This window comes from Pipistrellus kuhlii, unplaced genomic scaffold, assembly GCF_014108245.1.
Source record: "Pipistrellus kuhlii isolate mPipKuh1 unplaced genomic scaffold, mPipKuh1.p scaffold_m20_p_39, whole genome shotgun sequence".
NCBI lineage: Eukaryota > Metazoa > Chordata > Mammalia > Chiroptera > Vespertilionidae > Pipistrellus > Pipistrellus kuhlii.
The window spans coordinates 2,709,385-2,728,849 of record NW_023425539.1 but is presented as its reverse complement, the minus strand read 5'-3'; the positions used below and the strand labels follow the sequence as shown (position 1 = coordinate 2,728,849).

Genomic DNA, 19,465 nt, shown 5'->3' with positions numbered 1-19,465 from the left:
CATGCATGGCCCTCCTCCAGTGAACGTGAACAGACGAATCCAACTAACCAGTTCCTGTGTCCACCACCACAGCTCTCCTGTCTCACCTATGGGCACTGGGATCCCAGATCCATCACTCACTCACTGGCTGTGTGACTTCGGCAAGGTCGCCGAACCTCTCTGAGCTTCCATGGCCTTGTGTATAAACCAGGCCTCATGTGTGGGAACAGATCAGTTGTGGGAATTAAATAAAGGCAAGACAAATACTGAACTCATATGGATGGTCACTATGCCACCACCCATATGAAACCCATTCTGCTTTTCTACTTCACAGCCCAGCCAGAGAAACTGAGGCCCGTAGGGTTAAGCCATTCATAGTCCAGAGCAGCGGTTGCCAACAGATGGGAAAAAGAACCACTGGTGGTCCGTGAGGTCCAAAAGGTTGGCGACCGCAGGTCCAGAGCACAACCAGTGCGCAGCTTGAGCTAGAAGCTGGGCTTCCATCCCCTTTCTTAGGCCCTCACTGGTTCCCGCTTGCTTCTCTCAATCACTGCCTGGAGGCACTGGGAAACTGTAAACAGCAGATTTCTGGGCTGCTCTCCCAGAGATTTTAATTCAAGACATCTGTGTGGGCGCTGAATTTCAACAAGCACTCGGGTTATCAGGGCCAGGTGGGCCCCACACATGCCGGGGCACCTCACCCCACACCCTGGCTCCCTCTGATTACTCAGCATCCTCCAAGGCCTGGCTTAAGTTCCTGTCCACCCCCTCCAGGAAGCTTCCTCTCACCACCCCGGCCTCGGAGGATGCTGGGTAGTCTGCTCCACCATTCAGTGTTGAATATTGTGTCTCATTAGTTTTTTGTTTTGTTTTGTTTAACGTGTATTGGCGTTGCATTGCCCTGGAGGCAGGGGCCATGCCCGTGTGTGTGTGTCTATTTTGGATGTTCTGGGCACAGGGCCCGGGGAACCACAGATGCCCGGGCTGGCAGGTTGGAGCCTCAAGTGAGACACTCCTCTTCCTTCCCCAGGGTCCCTTCTCAGGGCGCTGCCCTCCTGTTCTCACCCATCGGAGGATCTGTCGTGCATCTGGGGGTGGGGGGAACGCAAAGGGAAACTGTCACCAGAACAAAAAATTTAACGGACTGCTCCAGCCAGTGTAGCTAAATGTTTAGAGTGTCGGCCCAAGCACTAAAGCACATGTGTCAAACACAAGGCCCGCGGGCCAAATCCGTCCCGCCAGGCCTTGCAATGTGGCCCGCACCTCGCTGTCATCACTGCACTCCGCTGCGTTTCCATCACAATGACAGTTTATGACTGTTCAGTAAACCATTTGGCCCGCGATTTAGGCTGGATTTTAGATTTTGGCCCCTTCTCTGATTGAGTTCGACACCCCTACACTAAAGGGTCATGGGTTGGATTCCCAGTCAAGGCACGTACCTGGGTTGCAGGTTCAACTCCCTGTCCCGATTGGGGTTTGTGCATCAGGCAACCAGTTGATGTGTGTGTGTGTGTGTGTGTGTGTGTGTGTGTGTGTGTGTCTTTTCCCTCCCTCCTCCTTCTACTTACTCTAAAAATCTATGAAAAAATATCCTCGTGCCCAGCCAGTGTAGTGCAGTGGTTGACTTATGAACCAGAAGGTCACAGTTTGATTCCCAATCAGGGCACATGCCCAGGTTGCTAGTTGGGCGGGGGAAACACACACACACACACACACACACACACACACACACGTGCAGGAGGCAGCCGATCAATGATTCCTTCTCATCATTGATGTTTCTATCTCCCTCTCTTTTCCTTTTTGAAATCAGTAATATATATATTACTGATTATATAAATATATTATCTATATATAGATATGTGTGTGTGTGTGTGTGTGTGTGTGTTAATCCTCCTCAGATAAGGATTAACAAAAATAAAATACTGTAACTCCTAACTGGTTTTATTGTCACCACCATCCCTTCTGTGGTAGGTGACAATGCTGTGTTCTATAGTGTGCATTTTAGATGTTTTCGTATTTTTATGGTTAAACTAGGACTTTGTAAACTAGCTAGGAGGCTAGCCACCATTTACAACATTTATTTCTGTGGGTTAAAAATATATTCCAAGTTCTAAATAAGCAACTCAGGAATAAACATTTGGAACACGGACTGTTGATGGGTGTGCCCACGGGTACTTATTCCAAAGTCTACAAAGCACAACCTGTGCTCTCTTTTAATCCAGGGCATGTCAGACTTTTCCAGTCCACAGTCCATTAAAAATTATTTTTTTCCGGATATTTTTTTCCATTGATTTTTAGAGGGAGTGGAAGGGAGGAAAGAAGTGTGTGTGTGGGGGGGGGGGGGGGGGAGAAGCATCAATGTGAGAGAGACACATCAATTGGTTGCCTCCTGCATGAACCCTGACGAGGGCCAGGATGGAACCTGCAACCCAAGGGCGTGCTCTCGACCAGGAATCTTTCAGTGAGGGCTGACGCTCTGACCACTGAGCATACCAGCTAGGACAGGAGTTATTTATTTTATTTTAATTTTTTCTGGTTCTTTTTTTTTTTTTTTAATTGACTGGCATTGAACCCTGGACCTTCCAGTCCACACTCCAATGCTCTATCTATTATAATAAGCCATATCAGCTAGGGCTTTTTCTGGTTCTTGCGGGAAATTCAACCGAAGGACAGAAGGACAAGGAAGTAGAGAAACTCTTGTATGGATCCCGTGGACATGTCTTCTCGGCACCTCTAAAGAGCTGTAGAAGCTGAGAACTGGAATCTCTTATTGCCCTTAACTTCACAACCTAACTGCACAGAAAACAAAACTGCTTGCACTCCGTCACTGTCATATGTCTCAGCGTGGACTGGCCAGGGAAGCGACTTGGGAAACTCAAACAGGTGAAGTGTTAGATTAAGCAGGATTAGGAGTGTCACTTACACTTTATAAACACTCCTTTATTGCTGTCATAGTGCAATTTGTGCAATAAATAGCAATGGAGATTAAAAAGAGCGTAGGCGCGTTTTCAAACACAAACTTTCTTGTCCTTAATATAGGGGTATTGCTAAGGGGACTCGCGTGTGAAACAAACACGAGGAGCCCCACAGAGGGAGCCAAGAGGGAGGGAGGGAGGGAGGAGGGAGGAGAGGGAAGAAAACCAGCCCCAGGGCCAGTGTGTTGGGAAATGAGGGTGGAGTTACTGGTGGCAGCTGAGCAAGGCAGGAGAGAGGAGGGATTTGAGGTGAAATTAAATCAAATGAGAGTGGGAAGAGGAGAGAGGAGGGGGAACTGGGGTGGAAAAGCAAAGCTGGGGGAGAGATGGGGTGGGGATGGAAACCGTGTGTGGACAGCTCTTCAGCCACCAGCTGTTTGTGATTTGGGTGTTGTTGCTTGAATTGAAAGTGCCTGTATTCTTGGGGCGAGAAGTGCTAACATGTGTTTTACAATGAGTCCCACATATAGTTTGGAGACATTCGTGAAAAATCAGTTCATGATGACCTAGTCCTGATCCAGTTCTCAGATCACTGGGAATAAGGGCGAGAGAGGATTTCCCAATCCCTGGGAGATTCCAGCCTCAAAGCTACAAATGACATCGTTGAAAGATGGGGGAGGGGGGGTTGAATATTGGCTGTTTGATAGTAATGTGTGTGTGTGTGTGTGTGTGTGTGTGTTTTATAGTAATGTTTTGTCAATATTAAGTTGCCCAAATGTGGTAAGTACAGGAATGGGGGATGTATTATAATGCTCTTGTTCTTAGGAAACATGGGCTGACGTATTTAGCGGCAAATATTTGGATATCTGCAAATTCTCCAAGGTTCAATGCAAAAATTATAGACATATGTAAATTGTATAATTATTATATTATGTCTTATACTATATACAACGTATCAAAATATCTATACACGACATACGCAAAAGTTAGGTGCATGTGTAAAACTAGAGTACACACACAAATGTGACACCAAGTGTGCAACTGGTGAGTCTGGGGTCACCGGGCCATTTTTCTGCCTTTTCAGTTGCAATTTTTCAAAATTAAAAATGGGGGGGGGGGGAATTCTTGCCCTCAGAGGAGCCGGGAACTCTCCTGCTGCCCACGGTGCCCAGAATAGCCTATCTGCTCTCTCCCGGCCCCTGCCCTCCTCCTTCCTCCCCTCCCACTCCTTTCCTCTGAGAAAGAGCCAGCTGACTAGATTAGCATTTAAAAACAACACACCCCGGGGGGAGGGAGGAACGGGTGCCCGAGCCTCAGGTTCCAGGCCTGGCGGTGAATTCCCGGGCCCTGCCAGCTCTGCCCCGACTCAATGAAGCCTCTTAGAGCAAAAGATTCCCTCCGTCTATTCTGTTTTCATTCAGCAGCTCAGGAACAAAGGAAACAGACCGGTCTTTTTTTTTTTTTTTCTCGACTACCCAGAAAGGCCACACGAAAACCCAAGAGGGCAAAGGCCACCGACTCGCTCCCTCCCACCGAGCTCACCCACCAGCCTCCCACCCTGGGTCCTTCCAGAGCACACAACTGGCTCTCTGGGTTTTGCCCCTTGGCCTTGTCCCAACACCTTTCTCACCTCTTCCCTCCTGTGTCACAGGATGGCATGAAGGACAGGGCCCCAGGAGCCCTTCCCCTGCCATCTGCCCCTTGTCAGCGTCTGGGGGCGCTGCACCCTGAGCCGGCATCTCCGTGTCTCCAGTGACTGGTCTGTTTCTTGCTCTGCAGACCAGAGGTTTCTGGGGGTCACTGGGGGGGTGGGGGAGAGGGGAGGAAGAGTAACTGGTTGTGGCTTTTTAAAAGCATGTGGTTTAAATACCCACTGACAATACCCCTTTAAATACCCACTGGACCAATACCCCTTGGTCCAGGGTTGGGGTGGCAGTGAGAGGGCTGTTGCCAGGTTCCAGGGGAGGCGAAGGAAAGGAGAAAATAAGGCGGTCAGAGCTCACTTCTATTCATCTGGGCATCCCAGGAGACCCAGGGCTGGGAAATACTTGGTTTAAAAGCATGTTGTCTGTTGCCCTTCAGAAAATGAGCGCTCACCTTTCTGGTCAGTGGGAGCTGACCAAGGTCAGGCTGGATGGACGCCCCTTCCCGGGGACGGGACTCAGAGGTCATTTCTGAATGTGGACTCAGGTCAGAAGGAAGGGCTCTGTCTAAGATCAGGGGTCTGTGTCCGCGAGTCATGGGCCTTGGGCCCACCTAGAGAAGCAGGGAAAACCCTTTAGACCTGGTGTCTTTCCGAGGTCAGTCCCATCTGTTTCCACCCAAACAGATGACGCTCTGCTTTCCCTGGGGAGCTACTGTGTCCAGGGTCAGGGTGGCAGCACCTGGACCCCAGGGACAGTCAGTCAGCTCCCTTTGCCCCAGGGGAGGAAGAAACGGGGCATTTCTGACTCCACATCCCAGCCTGTTCTGTGCACAGACCTCAGGGACGGGGAAGATCACTCAGCCCAGATCGGCTTTGCCAGGAGGCTGTTCCTACGACCCCACCTCCTGGGCGCCTTGCACAGGGCAGTCAGGGAGCTCAGGCCCGTTGGGGGGACAGGATGGAGGCGCAGAGCCTGACCCGGGTGTGTACGAGTGTGCAGAGCCTCGCCTTAGAGTGGAAGCCGGGAGGCCCCCACAGGCCCCTGATTGGATGGTGACATCTGGGCCGAGTCCTGCCCTCGGGCATTTTGCCCCATCATTTCCACTTGTGTCTGCTGAAAGCAGAAAGGTCAGGGTCACCGTCACGGAATGAGTGGAGGGGACTTAGACATCACTCGATGCAGGACCCCTCCCCCCTCACTTAGCGCTAAGGCCCCCTGGGAGACCCAGCGGGGCTGATCTCTGGCCCGGAATAACCACGGCTCAAGGCACTTTCTGAAAGTGACAGAAACATGACTGCCTTTTCCCTTTGGCCACCCGGGCATCTTGGTTAAAAAAAAGTCAAGTCATGGCTCCATCTTGTTGATTCACGAAGCGTCAACTTAATAAACGGTTGCTTCATTAAAACTGCCCTTCTTCAGGCAGTCCTCCCTGCCTGTGTTCTCTTAAGTTATGCCACCCAGTGAATATTAAAGGAGCTGCCACTTCCTGGCTAAATTTCTGGGATCACCTTTGGAGTTTCTCTTTGGAGGGTCATCCTGTTGTAAGAAACTCCTCCGCCCACCCACCCGCACGCACTCGACTGCACTGTCATCTCGCCCGTTGGTGAAACTCTTCGACACGCCTCTCCGACTTTCATCAAAATGCTCCAGCAAAACGGTTTGGCTCAGTGGTAGAGCGTAGGTCTGCAGACTGAAAGGACCTTGGTTGTGGGCACATCCCAGGTAGGGGGTGTGCAAGAGGCAGCTGGTCGATGTTTCTCTCTCATCGACGTTTCTATCTCTCTATCTCTCTCCCTTCCTCTCTGTAAAAAATCAATAAAATATATATTTTTTAAAATGCTCCATCAGCTCAGAATCCCCCCAAGGAGGAATTTCTGAGGGTTTTTTTGTTGTTGTTGTTGTTGATTTTATTAAAACTTCTAAATATCCCACCCCCACTCCCACCCCACCACTCAACGCTTATACATGTATTTCTTAAGCAAGGAGACTGCGAGCAACGGGTTTGAGTACCAGTGCGGGTATCACATCTCTGAAATGTCCTCCGTGGACCATCAGAGGGTCGAGGGGGCTCTGGATTAATTGGAAACAGTCTCAGTCTGCTCTTACTCAGGTTCAGCGAAAACCACCAAGAAGCCCGTGCCCTGGAAGACTTGTGTAATTCGCACCAGCCCTCTGAGAGCCTGCCCCTCGGCCGTGCTGGAAGCACCACCCCACCCGGTCTTGAACCTTTGGGCATCCGTGGCCACACACAAAAGAAAGCGGTGGAGAAAGAGCAAAGCTGAGTGCCTTCTTTTACTCCCAGAAACCTGAATGTGAACACTGCCCAGGCGACCCTCTCTGTTTCATAAAACTCACACCCCCAGGTTGCTTTCTTAGATGTTTTCCTAGGTAACTCAAAACAAAACACATTACATATTTGATCTCGTCTAACTACGGTGAGAGAGCTAAGCAGGCTCGTACATAATCCAATGACCTGGTTCATTTCTTTCTGGGCAAAATTGGCCATACAAATACATGCACACACAAGCCTTTGTTACGTCTAACTCAGAAATTCTAGCCTTCTCCAATTCTCCAGAACCCCCACTGGGAAAAAAAAATGAATTCATTAGGCAAAAGACCCCGTGCAAAAGGAAATGTGCTCTTTAGCTCCAAAGAGATTTCTTTTTCCCAAGACCAAACTTGAGCGTAGGTGTTTTTTTTTTAATTTTTTCAAGCTGCTGATGGTCTCTCTCGCACTTGCGCGGGGCGGAGGAGCCGGCTGGGGCTCGCCTTACCCATAAATTCTGAATGGCCTGCGAGCTGGGCGCGCAGCAGCTCCGCCCGTGAAAGCAACCGGAGCGCGCGGAGCCTCGTCCCCCTTAAGTGTCATTCAGAGATTTCTCCAGACAGTTAGGCATTTGTGCCAACCGCCTCTCCCGCAGGAGCGCCTCTGCGCGCAGCCCCCGCCCGGCACGCGAGGGCAGGGAGTCAGGATCAGACGTAAGCCTGGCATGGGGCGAAACTAAAGCAACTTTTCCCTACGCGCAGGATGGCACCGCGCTAAGACCATCTCCAAAGGGTCTTGCCCTGGTCCTCGGGACACCACAGATCGCACGGGAGCGAGACAAAGGAGCCCCCCGGAGGCTCCTGGTCCGCGCCCCGGTCCCCGGTCCCCTCTACCTGCGGCCCCGGTCCCGGTCCCGGTAGCCAGGAGCCGCCGCAGCCCCGGCGCGCACACGCCCCGCCAGGTGCCCGCGGCCCGGGAGGGATGAGAGGGTCGGAGTTCTGGGAAGAAGGGGGTAGGGGGGAGAGTTAGGAGGAGCGAGAAGGACGGCGGACCCACCTGCCCAGGCGGTCCGCGCGGAGGCTGGTCCCAGGGCTGCCGGCGCGGGGAGCCTCGCGCCCTCGAGGCACCGGGCGGCCGCCGCCTGTGCCGGAGCTGCGCCCGGGCGGCCGTATTTGTACTCGCGGCCCCTCACATGGTCTGATCGCTAGATAGCCGCCGCCAAAGGGCTCTCCAAGAACCTCTGCGTCATGTGGAGCCGCGCAAACTTCACGCTTCCACGGCGGCTGCGGCTCGGCGTCCCTCCTGGGGTGGGGGTGGGGGACCCCCCTGGGCGCGCTCACGGGGGAGGGGGACGCGGGGGGGAGGTAAGTGGGAAGGGGGCGCGCACTCACACACACACACACTCACATGCGCGCATACACTCACACACGCGCGCACACACACACACACACACACACACACACACACACTCAGTCCCTGGGAGGGGCGGTGCTCCAGGCAGGGAGCGCGCGAGCCTGGAGCGGTAGGACAAGGAGCGCCAAGAATCCCAACTTTCCTGCTCATTGACGTGGGGGTTGGGCGTGGAGGGAGGAGGCTGCTCCGGGACCCACAGGTATCGGTCCTCCCTCGCCAACTAATCCCAACATTTTATTTAGGTTTCTGCTCCACGTCCCTTCCTCGGAGCCATCCGCCTGGACCACTGCGCCCTCCCACGACCCCATCCCGAAACCGGCCCCATGTTCCCTCCGAGGACGCAGCGGCACCGCGTCCCGTTCCCCGCCATCCGGTGCCTCCCTCGGCTCGGCAGCGCCCAGCCTGGCGGCCCGCGGTCAAGGCTGCAGAGTGAAGACCTACAGGAGCATCATGCTTCCCTACCGGGAGAACCCGCCACGGGGCAGAGCGGTCACAGGCAGGCACACAGGGTGGGACAGAGCGGTCTTACAGCTGTCCGTAAGGAGAAGGATGCAATCATCAATATATAACACAGCGATGGAGTCTTTCGTGTGCTTACACCTGCAGACCTGCCTGTGCCCCGCCCTGTCCCGGGGTGAGGAGCTGCTGAAAACTATGTGACCGAGATGTGGGGAGGGAGGGTGAGCTCCCACAGCATTTTAAATATCCAAAGAGGTTTACGGCGCCTATCGTGTTGAATCGCTTGAAAACATGACTTGGGTAAGTTTAAAAACAAAACAACAAAAAACTTACGTCGAAAAGGGAATTTAATGCTAGGGTATTTTGACAGTAATTTCATCTTCTTTCTGTCTCTTTTACATTTGAAAAGAACAAGTTGCAGCACTTGCTTCGGGATGTCCCCAAAGAAGCTGGGATGAGAGGGCGAGGGCTGCCCCACCTCCCTGGCCCCAGAGCAGGCGGGGACCTAGCAAAGCAGGAGGCAGACAGGACCCGGCAATGGCATGTTTGCAGCCCCTGGTTCTTGGAGGGTCAGAACCAGAGAGCCGGGCTCCCACCCCTCCGAGCTGGCCAGGCTTTTGCAGGGCAGGTTAGGCAGGAGCTAGCTCTCCCCGGTGTGGGCTGTGGGCGGTGCCCCAGCCCGGGAGGAATCAGTGCGAGGTTTTGGTGCCACCTAGACCTCAAGGTGGCGATTGCAAGGAGCGTGGGGCGAGCCTCAGAGAGCACCCGGGCTGCTCTGGCGAGCTACCTGGCGCTCAGAATGGAAGCAAAGCCCGGCTGGTGGTCCCAGGCCGGCTCAGGGGTTTCTTCCCGCTGAATCCTGGGGGTCAGGGCCCACGAGGGCGGGAGGGGGGGGGGGCTCCTCCTGTCAGAGGAACACAGCCCGCTGCACCCCAGGTTCCACTGGGCCTTCATAGATGCATGTGTGAGTGCTGGCTGAGCAAGGCGCTGCACAGAGTAAGGGGTGGTTCCAAGGAGGGCTCAGGGCAGACCACAGGGAGAAGGGCACTGGGCCGGGGGCCAAAGGCTGCTGGAGGCAATGACGTGACGTCAGTCCTTGGCTGAGGCTCTCGTCTCCACCCAGTCTGTTCTCCAGGCTGGCCCAACGTGGTTGTTAACACCATTCCACAGTCTCACAAACAGATGAGATGACTGCACCACCCGCAACCCCCATTTCTAGTCTTCTTTTATTATCTTTAAAAATATGTTTTCAATGATTTCAGAGAGGAAGGGAGAGGAAGAGAGAGGTAGAAACATCAGTGACGAGAGCGTACTGATCGGCTCCCTCCTGCACGCCCCACACGAGGGATCAAGCTCGCAACCCAGGCGTGTGCCCTGACCGGGAATCAAACCGTGACCTCCTTTTATAATTTTGTGGTATGACCTCACTCATACCACGGAACCACGCTCGCTGGGCCTCGTCTTCTCTTTAGATCCGAATACTTATTCCTGCTCAGCCACGGGGGCCTCTTTGGAACGGCCTTCTTCCGTGCCAGTGCCTGGCGGATGGAAGTCCCAGGAACCTGGGTTAAATCCAGCTCTGACCCTGTAGGTCTGTGTGCGTTTGTTCCCACACTTTGTAAGCTCCTTAACCTCAGCCTATCTAGTCTTTGGGTCCCTTTTCCATACAATGGGCATCATAACCAATGGTGGGCACCACCCAGCATGCTGGGGTGAAGGGGCTGCCAAGTGCAATGACATCAGGGCCTTTTCTCCCAAGGAGACTTCCTACCTTCCTCTGCCCTCTTGCTCCCTGGCTGAGAGGCACTGTCAGAAAAAGCCTTGAGGGCCTGGCTGGTGTGGCTCAATGGTCATTGAGTGTTGACCTATGAACCAGTAGGTCAAAGTTCGATTCCCAGTCAGGGCCCATGCCCAGATTGGGGGTTCAATCTCCAGTAAGGGATATTAAGGAGGCGGCCCATCCATAATTCCCTCTCATCATTGATGTTTCTCTCTCTCTCTCCCTCTCCCTTCCTTCTCTTAAATCAATATATGTATATAATTTGTTAAAAAAGAAAAAGGCACTAAGATTACACCTGGACCTCCCTCGTTCCTCACTGCCTCCCTTGTGCAGTTCGCACAAATTATCCCAGACGGACCATCCTCTCCTGACACGTGTGCTCTCTCCTTCTCCTCCCTGAGGGTGCCATCTGCAGACACCACTTGGCCTCGGCTGCCCCCACATTGGCCTCAGCAAATCCAGCCTCTCCCCTCCCTTCCTTCCCTGTCTTGCTTCCCATTCTCATTGCAGCCACAGCCCGGACTTTGCCAGCACCGAGCTCCCTCCCTGGCGGAGATCCGCAGTCTTGGCACCCTCTTCTCGCTGCCTGTCCAGCTCCACTTGATGGCCCGTCCTCACCATCCAATCGGGGGGAGCAGACAGGTGTCATCTAGGCCCCCAAAGGGGCGCCCTTCCCAGCCATCCACCGACAGCCACCGGAGCTCCTTCGTGACCTGAGCTCCTACCCCATCCCATGCCGGGCACCGAGGGGGCACCGCCTCTGCTCTTAGGAGAGGGCTGTGCTGAGGGCAGAGGCCTGAGGAAGGACGTGCTTCGGGGAAGGGTCCTAGGCTTCGCCCACTTGGACTCGAGGTATTGGTGAGGGGAGGGGGGGTGTTGGCTGCAGGCAGGAGGGCCTTAGACGTGAGGAGTTGTGCGGTGGTAGCCCCAGTACAGACAGGAAGGAGGTGGAAGTCAGGAGCCGAAGAGAACCCCGAAGCTCGCTGACTGGCTGGCCTGAGGGGAGCGATGGAGCCAGCTGTCCGAGATGTGTGGCCCCGGGCGGCTGGGTCAGGAGGCCATGGTGCATCCGTTATGTCTCTGTTCCACTAGCTTTTGCCCAGCAATAGCAGAGTCTCGGCTTGCTATGCGGCTGCAAAGGAAGCAGTCTCTCCCTTGGGGAGGTACAGAGCACACTGATGGCTCTGTCTCCTCCCCAGGGTCCCCCCTCACCACACACAAGCTCTGCCACCAGGAGACCCGCTGCCTGGCTGTCTCCAGGCCCCACCGCTGTTCCCCTGCGGAGCCAGGCCCGGACAGATGGGACAAACCGTGCGAGTCCAGCCCCTCTCTCCGGAAGCCCTGGTACCCTCCGTCTGTCCGGCCTCTGCTCTGTCTACACAATAGCAGAAGGAGGCCCGCCCTTTCCTGTGGGCTGTCCCCGCACGCCCCGTCCTCAGTCCTCCGCGCCTTCCTGCTCCCGTCCCCCAGGCCCTCCCCCCGTGCTCTTCCTGGGAGGGGGCGCAGTGGTGGGGACTTCATCCATGTTCACCCACCTTCTGGGCAAGATGTGCTGCCACTGTGGGCCCCGGGCTTGTCCCCACAGAGGTCTGCGTGGCAGCCTCCCTGTGACGGGCCGTCCCTGACCCAGAAGACACAACGGGAAGGGGATGGGAGGGAAACGCCTCAGGAATGCCAGGAGGGGGACGCGCTGTGGGCAGAGAGAGGGAGGGGGTGTTGGGTCAGGCTCTGCCCTGAGGGACACAGAACACATTTGGAAGTGGTGTCTTTGGCCACCTTTCACTGGCTCCTTCCTCCCCATTCCTGACGATCCTCCTGCTGTTGCTAGATAATCGTGTTTCCCCTTCCCCTTCCATTTTATAGGTATTTTGAGCACCCCAGGCTCTATCTGTAGTATCGTTGAGGTGGGGTGTTTTCTTTTTTACCTCCTTCCTGCAGGATTCTTCCCCTGACCATACATACCCTCAGCTAAGGTCACGTTCTGGAGGGCAGCCGCTTACACTTTCCACCCCGGCAGAGCCGTGGGAGGCAGGGGAAGCACGGAGAACCAGGAAGGGTGCCCGGTGAGCTCACAGAGCTGGTCCCACCCTGAGGTGTCCCCTCCATGTCCGCCGCCTCCCCTGGGCTCCGAGTTCCCAAGGGGCGGCTGTGCCCCTCTCCACGTCTCAACACAGCAGGCCCCGCAAACACAGGGGGCAGAAAATGACAAAGGAGCCTTCCACTCCTAACAGACTTCGTGCCATGAAAACCAGGGCCCTGGGGACTGGTAGGCAGATCGCGGCACATCCAGCCACAGAGCACGACACAGCTGTGGACAGCGAGACAGAGGGAGGCTGATTTGTTAACTGAGAAAAAAGAAAAGCACAGGAAGAGAACGAGCACGAGAGGAAGGCTGGTGTGTGCATCGAAGTCTCTCCAAGTGTATGTATAAGACCCTGGGAACAGAGGTGCCTTGGAGAGAAAGGACATGAGGGGGGGAAGGGAACCCTGCCTTTTCATGGTCTGTCCTTCTCTACGACATGAATATTTGCATGCGTAGGTAAGAGTTTTATAAAGCTTTTTCAGAAAAGCAGTATTTTTTTAAATTATAAAAGCAAAAATAAATAATAAGCAAGTGAGGGGACAGGAAGCACACAGGAAGACACCCCAGGCTTATCACAGCGCAGGGAGGAACCCTGGGGCGCTCCCGGGTGGGGGTGCGGGTGGGGGGTGGGGGTGGGGGAATAGGCCACAGAGGCAGCACGTGGGCCGAGTTACTCAGCGCTATTGAAAAAGAGTCTTATCCTTAAGAAGGAGGCAAATGTTTTCTCCCAGTTACTAGGAAAGGTGCTTCGAACCAAGAGATGGCCTCTGCGTCCAGTCCCTGAAGTCATTCCTCCCTCCTGCAGCCCCACTTCCAGCTCTGCTTTGCCTGCTCACTCATGCTCCCTCTCTCCTCTTCCCCTCCAGGAACTTCGAGATAACTCCTGCCTCTGCGAATAGGGAGCTTTTCTCTTAGTCTCTCTGTGGTTAGGGTTAGGGTTAAGATTAGGGTGAGGGTGAGGGTCAGGATCGCCCTCGTCTTTGATGTTTGTGTTCACTGTGGTTAGGAGTTAGTTTACAAGCAGTCAGCACTTCCTTTTTTTTTTTTTTTTTTTTTTCATATATATATTTTATTGATTTTTTACAGAGAGGAGGAGAGAGGGATAGAGAGCTAGAAACATTGATGAGAGAGAAACATCAACCAGCTGCCTCTTGCACACCCCCTACCGGGGATGTGCCCGCAACCAATGTACATGCCCTTGACCGGAATCGAACCTGGGACCTTTCAGTCGGCAGACCGACGCTCTACCACTGAGCCAAACCGGTTTCAGCAGTCAGCACTTCTTGTCCTCCAACTTCAAACCCTTCCTTTCCGTATTGTGGCATTTACTCAAAGACCTCGCTCATATAAAGTCACCTTTCTTAAAAAAAATTTGATTTTAGAGAGAGAGGAAAGCAGAGGGAGAGAGAAACATTGATGAGAGAGAAGCATCAATTGACTCCCTCCTGAGAATCGAGCCTGCAGCCCAGGCACGTGCCCTGAACAGGAATCGAACTGGCGACCCCGGTACATGGGATGATGCTCAACCAACTAAACCACCCTGGCCAAGGCCGGTCCCTTTCCTTGTCAACTGGCTCGTGTATACACATCTTATTTCCACAATTAAATGGTAAGTTTCCAGGGAGCAGGGAGCTATTTTACCCTCGGAGGACTCGGCACAACACTGGACATGTTGGCGAAGCTCTGTAAGAACTGGTTATTAATAAAATAGACCATTTATTGAGCATCTACCAGGCACATTATTGCATTCTCTTTTGTTCTTTTTCTACCTATAGGGGTGACAGACAGGATAAGCCCTTCGGCTCTGTTTGGCTATATGTGCTTTAAAAATAAATGATAGACTTCCTCCTTTTCAAATGGTGATTTTCCCTAGGTAACTCATTTAAATATAATTTTTCCTTAAAAGTGGCCTGGAGACGGAGCTCCGAGAGGTTCAGTAACCAGTCCCTGTTCACACAGGCCTCAGCGGCACAGCCAGCCTATCTGACCGCGCCCAAAGGCCCTGAGCTTCCCAGGGTGCTGGGCGGATTGAAACAAGAAGGGCCCCTGCAGGGATAAAAGGGATAAGCCTCTGTGGTTTCCTCCCCCCCTCCAGCTCCCCTGGTGCCAGTCACCTCCACGAGATCTCGGCTTTTCTGCTCAGCATTGAAGTGAGATCGCGGGCCTATGCTCTGGTTCTGCTCATTCCTCTCGAGCAAGTTGAAGGAAGCCGGCTTCGGATCTACGGGTAAACTTTTCATGGAGACCAGCTGTCAGGATGCAGGGCCTCTTCACTCACTCAGCCAACCATGCTTACCGTGGACTCGTGAATAGAGGGGTGGGCAAGACAAAACCCCTGTCCAGGAGCTGCTGACAGGGAGCATCGACTTTGGGGGAAATATACATAAACATACAAATAAAGAAGATAGTTTCAGCTCGGCCGGCTGGCATAGCTCAGTGGTTGAGCATCAACCTATGAACCAGGAGGTCACGGTTCAATTCCACGTCAGAAGTTTCTGGCTTGGTCTCCGTAGGGGATGTGAGGGAGGCAGCCAATCAATGATTTTCTCTCATCATTGATGTGTTTATCTCTCTCTTCCTCTCACTCTCCCTTCCACTCTGAAATCAATAGAAATATATTTTTTAAAAAATTGCAGAGGTTATTTGAGGCCTAGGTTATTAGATTATTAGGCTCTAGGAGAACTAAAAAAAAAAAAAAAAAAAAAAGGAAGATAATTTCAGAAAGTGATAACACTGTGAAGAAAATAGACCCCAGGCCCAGTATAAAGCATGACAGTGTGGCCATGGCAGAGGCAGCGGGAAGGGAACTCTGGGTACTTAGATAAGGTGTCAGGATGGCCTTGGCAGTCCAGCCGTGACCCATGTCATGAGAAGCCAGCCATGCAAAGACCTCATGGGAGAGCTGCAGGAAGAGGGAACAGCAGGGATGCGGGAGTGAGCTTGGTGTGTCTGAGGGGCAAAGCCGGTTGGCTGGAGCGGAGTGAACAAGAAGGTAAGCGAGGAAGGTGAGTGCCAGGGCCACAGGGAGGAGGCTGTGTGTTCCTGTCACTGAGCGCGTCCCTGTAGAACGTGGAGCAGTGTGGGTGAGGGAACCTGGGAGGCCTCCGCCATGTGAGGTGTAGGGAGGCTCCGATTGTACGTTAAGCACACGCTAGGACTTCCACCACACAGTCCCGCCCTGCCTCTGTACAGCAGCTGATTTTTAAAAAATAAATAAAAGCAAAGTTATGAAAGAGCCTGAGAGATGATTCCAGAGCCCACTCCATCCACTTCAAGAGGCACTACGGAGCCCTAGCCAACTTGGCTCAGTGGATAGAGCATTGGCCTAAGGACTGAAGAAGGGTCCCAGGTTCGATTCTGGTCAAGGGCATGTATCTTGGTTGCAGACTCAATCTTTGGTCCCGGTCAGGGTGTGTGGGGGAGGCAACCAATCAATGTGTCTTTCTCACATTGATGTTCCTCTCTCTCTCTCTGTCTCTCTCCCTCCCTTCCACTCTCTCTTAAAAATCAATGGGAAAATATTCTCAGGTGAGGATTAACAACAACAACAAAACAGAACAGAAAGAAAAAAAGAAAAAAAAAAGAGGAGCTACCGAACTACAGTTTTTCTAGAGAAAAGAGAGGGAGCAATTTGTATCCAAATTGTACCAGGAAGAGGAGTGAGTGCAGGAGGGCTTCCCATCTTCACGCAGCCCTGCTTCCAAAGAGCAGCACCTCCCCTGCGCCCTGCACCCTTTCTGTGGGAAGGTGGGGAGGCCTTGGAGTTTGAAAGGGGAAACAAAACAACGGTGGCCAGTTTACTCCTCGTTTCCCATCGATTGTATCATCGACTCCACGGAGGAACAAGCCGCTTCATGGTTCTGAACAAGTTGTCCTAGTGTGAGAGGGCTCATCTGGAGTTACTTAAAAGAAAAAAATCCAACTTAACCAATGGCTGTGGCCGTGCTCAGCAACCACACGCCTGGAGGAATGGGCGTTGCCTGCAAGTGCCCAGGCCCTGCCAACAGCAAACTGGAATCAAGCGGTCCTTTAAGGACAAGCCAGAGCAACCACATCCTAAAGGCAAGCTCATTATCGGGGCCTGGCTTCCGGGGCATGACTGTCCCGGGCGCCAGAGGAGTCCCGGGGCTGACAGGACTTTCCAGAGTATCATTCCAAAGAGTGAGAGGAGAAAAAAAAAAAAAAGTGAGAGGAGAAGACATGCAACATCTTCCCATTTCCTTTTCTCTGCAGCAGAGAAGACATACCTACGTCCTTTGTTCCCCCCCCACTGGATGCTATTTAAAAACAAACAAACATATTTTTATTGACTTCAGAGACGGAGAAATGAAAATATGTGAAAGTAGATAATTAGGGAGGGAAGTGATTGGAATAAACATTATAAAGTCCTTGTCATTCAAGAAGAAGTTAAGTATATTAACTTAACCTTTGGTATGTTCATTATATGTGCTAAAAATGTTTAGATTAACTACTAAAAAATAAATAGGATGTAGTTCCCAAACAAGATTATAATCAATCCATAAAAAAAGACAGGATAGGGAGAGAAAGAAAAATGCAAAGTATCATAAATAAGATAGTAGAAATAATTTAAATGTGTCAGTAAGTACAAATATACATAAATGGGTTATATGTTCCAGAAAAAAAAGACAAATTGTCAAACTGGATTTTTAAGAGAAACTCAGCAATAATCTGACAAGAGACCATTTAGGTTCCAACAAAGGATAAGAAAGAACAGGCATACATCAGATTAAATCTGCTATAACTAATAACCAGTGCCTTGCTACCATAGCTCAGAGGTTGAGCATGGACCTATGAACTAGGAGGTCACAGTTCTATATGTAATAAGGAAGATGTGCAGAAATTACAACAGAATCAAGAAAGCCACAAGTTGGGTTTTTTAAAACACACACACACATTAACATCTTTAGCAAAACTTAAAAAAAAAAACACCAAAATTTAAAAAGGTAAAATTATAGATGCAGATATTTGAAAAATAGGAGATACTCAACTTGGTCAAAAGGGACAATAAAGGGATTTGTTTGGAAGATAAATCGGCAGCTGGGCAAGGACAGGAGAAAAAGAGAGCAGATAGAAGTCCTGGCAGAGTTAGCAGAGCTGAAAAAGTTGAATCCTGAGCCAGTGGTGGAAATAGCCCGGGACACACCAATTTACGTTGCATAATCCCCAGAAGCACAGGTGGACTTCCCCTTGGGATTGGGAGTGAAAGGAGGGTTCTGAAGGGTTGAGGGTCTGTTAAATATGCTCACCTATAGTCATTTTGTTAAGATCAAGCATGTCAAACTTGTGGCCCACGGGCCACATGCAGACTACAATGAATATTTTTGTGGCTCAGCCACTATAATGGTATGTAAAAAACATTTTAATAAAAATTCTGTAACTTAATTTTTATAATATCCTGTTATCCATAATTATTAGTGATGAACCACAGCATTCGATAATGACTGATTACTATAATTAGGTTGTATTCATTTCCCTTATGCACCATTTCTCTCCACTAATACTAGCAGCAAATGTTTTAGCAGCCCATTGTCAAATCATTAGTCTTGGACTGACTTGTTTGGTGTGTGTAACAGGAAATATTTCGCTTTCGGAGAACAAGAAAAATAGGTTTATTTGCATTATGTTTATTAATTTGTGCAGTTATTCAGTGTCTGGTAAGTTGATGTTCAAGGAAAAATATTAATTTTATTAAAATGTTCTATTATTTTGTTAGAGATTACTCACTTATTTCAGCCCTTTGTATTCAGCATGTCTCAATAAATAAACCTACATTTCTATGAAAATTGAAGATTTTTTTTGAGGCCCATATAAACTTAAATCTTGTTTACGTGGCCCGTGTTAGCCTTTGAGTTTGACATGCTTGGTTTAGATGATACATATACTTATCATTTTCTTTGATTTATAGCTTTTGCTGCACTTCAGACTGTCCATATGGGATCATTTCCTTCCTATTTGGGCAACAGTTCTTGAATTAAAATGTTTTCCATTTCACCCTTTTTTGATAAATATTTTTATTTATTTCAGAGAAGTGGAGACACAGAAACATCAATGATAGAGAATCATTGATTGGCTGCCTCCTCCACACCTCACACTGGGGATTGAGCCCACACCCAGGGCATGTAACCTGACTGGGGAATCGAACTATGACCTTGTGATTCATGAGTTGATGCTCAACCATTGAGCCACACCAGTCCAGGCTCACCTTTGTTCTTGATGGTTTGGTTAAATACAGAGTTCTAGGTTCACAGTTAACTTTTCATAGCATTTGAAGATATATTTCACTGTCTTCTGGCTTATATAGTTGGTGAGAAGTCAGCTGTCAATCTAATTGTCTTTTCTTCCTGGATGCTTCCAAGACCTGTTCTAAGGTTTCGCCATGATGTGTCTAGAAATGGACTTATTTATCCTGCTTGGGACAGGATTACTATTGTAAGCACTCTGATTAAAGCTTGAGCCTTTGCCTAATGTTATCTTGGAAGGTGCTGTGTGAGACAGTGTACCCTACCAGGACGGGAAAGGTTCTTGGACAGCCCGAAAGGTAGGGTTCAGGCAGTGATGGCAATGTTGGTCAGGGTGTTTCATTCATTTGCTCTCAGTGAAAGGAAGGCTCAGTTTCAGTAAAACACATAATCTCCAGCACATTCTAAGGTGGAACCAAGCAGATCCTCACGTCCCACCCTTGCAGGACTCTCGATCTGGTGAGAGAATCGTTACACGTGGTGCTGGGAAGCCCCCTCAGAACCAGCAGGGACCACATGGGCCAGGAAGGACCAGAAACGAGTTGAAGCAGGAGAGCCCTGGCCCATCTTGCCCCTTTTTCACTTCGTAGAATCTGAGTCACCGGGTCGCTTTTCTCGGTAGCTAAATAAAGAAACACTTCTGAGACCAAATAAGCCCACTTAC

The 19,465-nt window shown here is 51.1% G+C and overlaps 1 protein-coding gene across 4 annotated transcripts in view; it reads right to left on the bottom strand.

Annotated features, from left to right (window-relative positions):
• SLC6A4 (solute carrier family 6 member 4) overlaps nt 1-8,158 on the bottom strand; it is a 36,629-nt gene extending 28,471 nt beyond the window's left edge. For 2 of the 4 annotated variants that reach the window (XR_006739632.1, XM_036408445.2), the window contains exon 1: nt 7,863-8,154. The gene's annotated coding sequence lies outside the window, so the exon portion shown is untranslated. Of the gene's footprint in view, nt 1-7,862 lie in introns of all 4 variants that reach the window. The other 2 variants (XM_036408447.2, XM_036408450.2) reach the window with 2 other exon arrangements.
• Nucleotides 8,159-19,465: the final 11,307 nt, after the last annotated feature.